Source organism: Nannobrachium achirus (genome assembly GCF_963921795.1).
Source record: "Nannobrachium achirus genome assembly, chromosome: 1".
NCBI lineage: Eukaryota > Metazoa > Chordata > Actinopteri > Myctophiformes > Myctophidae > Nannobrachium > Nannobrachium achirus.
The window spans coordinates 22,799,383-22,805,382 of record NC_137810.1 but is presented as its reverse complement, the minus strand read 5'-3'; the positions used below and the strand labels follow the sequence as shown (position 1 = coordinate 22,805,382).

The 6,000-nt window shown below is 39.6% G+C and overlaps 1 protein-coding gene across 1 annotated transcript in view; it reads left to right on the top strand.

Moving 5' to 3' along the window:
* Positions 1 to 2,001: 2,001 nt before the first annotated feature.
* Positions 2,002 to 6,000, top strand: part of tbl1xr1a (TBL1X/Y related 1a) — a 60,391-nt gene continuing 56,392 nt past the window's right edge. The window contains exon 1 of the mRNA XM_080732878.1: positions 2,002 to 2,275. The gene's annotated coding sequence lies outside the window, so the exon portion shown is untranslated. The remainder of the gene's footprint in view (positions 2,276 to 6,000) is intronic.

The following is a 6,000-nucleotide window of genomic DNA, read 5'->3' as shown; positions in this document are numbered from 1 at the left end:
CTGTCGTGTGATGGAGTATAAATTAAGCTGTAGTGATCTTGCTGCCGTGGCACATCATGGCTGAATGAATACAAAGGAAACCCTGCTATATCTGTATTCCCACCATGGCTGAGTGTGCCGTGAGGAAGTGTGCTCTGGTCCCCTCTCTTTAAAAGCCATTACTGTGGCAGTGATCTGGGCGGCCTTTTAAGTGCTCAGCCCACAGTTTGGTCTCTCTTCTCTCTGCCACACTGGAGTTCACTCAAGAGATTGCTGTTTCAGCAGTGGTGGGCCACCAAAGCAAGAAAATTGCTACCACTGCGATATAATCACATTTCCTCCCTATACACAAACAAGAATGTGGAATATGGTATTCAAATGAGTGCTGTTCTAAAATTACTCCCAACCACCGCTGCAACATTTTTTGTTTTGCTAAACCAGGGCACGACACACCTCCAATGCCCTGTGGATGTACAGGCTGCCAAAGCTGTACATCCATGTGCCTTCAGTTTTAAAGCTATTAGCTGACCTGGTCTAAATGTTGGTGTCTAGTGTTTCCCTCAATCGGGGACGGCTCCGGGGTGGGGTGGGGGGGCTTGTGTGCGTTTGTGTGTGTGTGTGTGTGTGTGTGTGTGTGTGTGTGTGTGTGTGTGTGTGTGTGTGTGTGTGTGTGTGTGTGTGTGTGTGTGTGTGCTTTGGCAATGTAAATGTATGTTTTCTCATGCCAATAAAGCTCCTTTGAATTGTGTGCTCGTGCATGTGTTTGTATGTGCAGTTGCTTTGAATTCTAGATCTCATCTTGGCAACATGTCAGATATGTGACCATAATTTATTAAACAAAAATACATCATTTTTCATCCCTGTTTGGCACCACTTTGTATGTGCTTGCGTTGCATGTAGCCTACATAAGTGTACATCTGTGTACGGTTAAAGGATATGTGCAAATATTTAAAATATGTCCAGTGCTTTTGTTTAATTGAACGTATGCTTTTGAGTACACTCTGTTGCAATCTCTGCTCATGTCTAAAATACAGTAGGCCTACACTGTCAAATTTAGCCTCCCGTGAAATACCTCCCCTGCCCCACCACCATATCACTAACAAAAACAGTCTGCTACTGTCACTGGCAATTAGCCTATGCATATTTCACAAGAGATGGACTTCAAATGAAAAACAACAGAGATTGCAAACTAAGGCATAAAGATTAATGTAATATGGATACTTAATATTAATATTAAAACATGGTCTTATTTAGTAACTTAGCAATATTAGTCTATAACTTAATTATTCTATCATTAATTGCTGAATTATTAGGCGTTACAAGTACAATTGACTCTGGCCCAAAAAAAGAACTCACATATTTTACTGAAGTAAAAGTATCAATACTGCAATGTATATACCCTACTCCGTTATAAGTAGAAGTCCGGAATTCAAAATGTACTTGAGTAAAAGTACAAAAGTATTCGTATCAAAATGTACTTGAAGTACTAAAGTAGAAAGTAATCATTATGCAGAATGTCCTGTTTCTCAAGTTTTCAAATGTATAACATTTATGAAAATATTTTGAAAATTGTAGATCTACAAGCTCACAATGCGTCAGCTTGTAGATTGGCTATTTTCAAATGGCCAAAACATATAAGGCTAATGTATGTTTAGTAATACAAATAATAAAAATAATACAAATAAACTACAAAGTTGGTCTAACAACTAGTAACTAAAGTTGTCAAATAAATGTAGTGGAGTAAAAGTACAATATTTGCCTCTGAGATGTAGTGGAATAGAAGTAAGAGTATTGGAAATTGGAAATACTAAAGTAAAGTACAAATACCTCAAAACTGTACCTAAGTAATTGTACTTAGTTACTTTACTCCATTGATACTGCGACACCCATTTTGATGTTTATGTGACCAGAGTGTCTTTCCTTCGGCTATGAGAGCTGCAGAGAATTGCCCAGGCAGGCCTGCCTCATTTTTGCCTGTCGGGTCAGCTCCACTGTGTTTCAGTCTGAAGCCGTTGGCTTCTTCTGAACCGTTTGGCTCTTTCTCCACTAGCGAGCAACCCTACAATCTACCCCAACTGCTCTTTCAGCTCATTTTTAAGGGGATTTATCAATTTATACGACTGTGTTTTCAAAACACACCCGTCATTGGGGAGTTTAAGGACCAGGTTGCCAGGTCGGACGGCCGTTATAACGCTTTTTAGAGGCTGAATTACAGTTAGAAAACAGCGGTGGAGGAGGAGATTCCATATTAGGAGCACAGAAGAGAAGGCACCCCTTGTGTGATTTGGAACCTCCGGTAAGCGTTTCTTATATTTTTACTTGATAATAGCGATTATAAATTATACCCCCGTGTACATTAATTCAATATTGTCACATGTTGACGGCCTGGGCCGATTATTGCGACGTTTAATACGTTTATTTTGATGTTTTCTTCGGGGGTGGGGGATGGGCAGCGTCAGCGCGTGAGTGCGCGCGCACCAGGCATGGACGCGTGTGTGTGCGCGCGGCAGTGAGTATGTGTGGCGTGTGTTTGTGTGTGTCCTTCACTCCTACAACTTCTCATAGTTGTCAAGTATATTTTGTACTATCGGTACTTTGTCATGTTTTACGCGGGTCATTGCTGAGTACAACAGTGAATATAATTCTATACAGTAATTCTTCCCAATAAACTTATTTTTGGTAACTGTTAAATATATTTTACAGAATATAGCTGTTTATAGATACAGTGTAAAACTAACATAACATAACATTTTTAACAGTTTTATTAATTTTGTAAAGTTTCTAGCGAATGAACAAACGATGCTGTTTTTGTTGTTTTTGTTTTTTATATTATGCCACAACCTGAATCAAAGCTTACCAGTGTGCCATGCAGCTGGCTGCTCCAAACTATGGGGGAGGGGTGGACACACACACACGCACACGCGCACACACACACACACACACACACACACACACACACACACACACACGCACACGCACACGCACACACACACTTGCCAACCTTGTGAAGCTCAACTCATTGACATAATGTACCAGTCAAAGATAAGCCTTATTTGGTTAACTATGTGAAAGCAAGTTGAAGATATGAAAAGTCATGGTTTTACTATGGTAGATGATCTGTTGTGTTTTGGATGTGCCATGTCTTCTTTCTTGTTTCTCTCCATTATTAGTTTAAATTAGTTAGTCAAACCTTATGCATAGGCTGTACCACATTGCTTACAGCTCAGTGTGTGCTTCACAGAAAATAATGATAATTTTCAAATTGACAAAGTTGGGCCTAAATTGTAAATATTACTATATCATGTAAGCTTATCGGGTTATTAATTTAAGATGATATCAGTGATTGTTGTTGGAGAATGCCTGACTTTGTGCTTTTCATATATCTGTATCTGTTCCATATAGCAGAGAAAGCCTAGGTTTAAAAGTAATGCACAAAGCACAGGACAGATTGGAAGTTCTGTTCTTAATCTGGAAACTAGATTGCTGTTATGTTAGGTAAATGGATATTTACCTAATCTTTACTGTGGTATTATTGGTTATTAACCTAGTATTTAACTGGTCTGCTAAACAAGGGCTGGTACGCCTACAGGCATCATCAAGCTTGAACACTCAGTAGCCAATTTGTGGTGTAATATTGAGTCGGTTCACTGGATAACTTTCAGCTATTGACTTTTCTTTTAGATCATATCTTCAAGCGCCCAATCTTTTCACAAACTTCCATGTCTAAGTATATTTTAGATATTCCAGCAATCACAAAGGAGCAACTAGAATTCACTCTGTCGAGGTGCCAACTTGCCTCTTGTGCACTCATAGTCAAATGTGTCCGGTAATTCACAATACTTTCCGAAGAAAATGACAAATATGGGGTCACACTCGTCGTCACATACCTATCCACATACCCACAGACAGCTATCATCACCCTACTTGTGTGCTCTGCTGGCGCAAGTAATACATGCGTTAACTGATATTTTACAGTTAAACTAGAGAATGGACAATAATCGTTATTATTTGTTTAAAACAGGAAATGGCAGTGTTTGTAAACAGTGGAGGAAAAGGGACCTGTGCCCCATTTCACTAAAGCAGAATTAAATAATCCAGGATTTAAACCAAATCCAGGTTTGACAAAGCCTGCTTCGTACAGCCTGATTTATTCTGTTCCACTAATGCCAAGCCAGGCTTAGGAGAGACTTTGTCGAACCAGGAGGATCATAAAGCCAGCAAGTGTGAGTTCACGTATTCCTTTAAAAGCCCATGAGGTCGATCGAAGTATCCTTGATGGTGACCAATCATGGAACCAAAGACCATAGCAGCGTTCTCCTGCGAGAGCAAGGACGGGGGAGGTGGGGCTAGGCGGGAGGACGCAAGCCTTGGCTCATATTAAAAACAGACAGGAAGGAACGCTGTGAAGCTATAGAATAATCACACATACTCTTTTGGAATCAATGGGGGTACATTTATTGTAATCAAGTTATTGTCTTAGCAATGTGACAAAAATATTAAACTGAAGTCTCCATGGCATGAGTAAACAATAGAAATTAAGTCATTTTGGGAGTGAACTACTCCTTTAAGCTATTTCACAAAACTTGGAAGAACAAGGCACTGGATTAATAAAGCTTGGCTGTTCGGAAAGCCTGGTCCGGAGCAGGCTAACTTCAGAGCTATATTCCCATGGTAACTAATGTGGAATTGCTTTCATGAGTCAAGGCTAAACATGTCCAGGTTAACTGGCTAGGCTAATCGGCCGAGATAACTCAGCTTTCATGAAACCGATTTGTTGCTGATCCTGGATCATTTAAGCCAGGGTAGTTGATAAATCCAGGCTTAATCCCCAATCTAGGTTTCGTGAAACGGGCCCCATGTCTTTTTTTAACAAACAAAACAAAAACCTCAAGGAGCTTGTTTTCCATCATTAGTAAAAGTCCTCACAGTCATGTCAGTAGGCCCTGAATGTTGATGCCAAGTAAATGTGGAGATATTTCTGTCTATGAAATAAAACTATGAATACATTTAATATTTGGTCTCATATGACCTGTTCTACAACACCTTCATTTAGAAATCAAAACAGGATTTGTGAGTCTTGCAATTTACGTTTTACAACACACACACACACACACACACACACACACACACACACACACACACACACACACACACACACACACACACACACACTCTTTCTGTAACAGTGCCATTTTTGCTACCAATTTTACAGCATAATACAGTAGATAACTATGATTCACTGGCCATTAAGAGCAGCAAAAATACCCTTAAGAAACAACCATATTGCTACTGATCTAATCCCAAAACTATACTCGGAAACTACACTCGGAAAAGGTTTGTCTGCATTTCTGATACAAGATCAATCATATTGTGATATATTTAATTGGAATATGAAGATATCCTGTAGATGTATAAAGATACATTTCGTTTCTTCTAAGAACCAGCAAGGATATGAGATTAGATAATTTTCTTCTGAATACTGTGCATTATATTTCTACTCTCCATTCCAGTATCCTAAGTTTTTCATCTGGTTGGTTGTCTCAGATATTTCATGTCCGGAGTAGCTTGATGTCAACCTATGAATACAACTGGGCTATGTGGTTAGTTATGCACAGTAGGAAGGCGATTCACGTTATCTACACACTGCGCACGTTGATCAGTCAGACATACCAAATCAGTGAGAGGGACAGGGAGAGAGAGAGAGAAGTGTAGTAGTACAGTTATGTAAGCAAGCAGTGCTCGTCAGCGTTGTAGGATTGGATGGGTGGGGGAAGGGAGGGAGGGATCAGAGGGGAGACGTGGAGTGAAATGCAGATGGTGCTCCAACTGTCTGAATTAGCGCTCATTTATACTTCGTTGCACGGCTGTCTCTGATGATGCAAATTACGTGTAAAAAAAGTGTATTAATTAATAATTGTTTTGTATTAGTATTGAATACGTAAAATGAGACCCATGTTTTGACACATTCCAACATCCGTGTCTACTGTACAAATTTAATTTCAGTCAAATCTGTGTAAACTA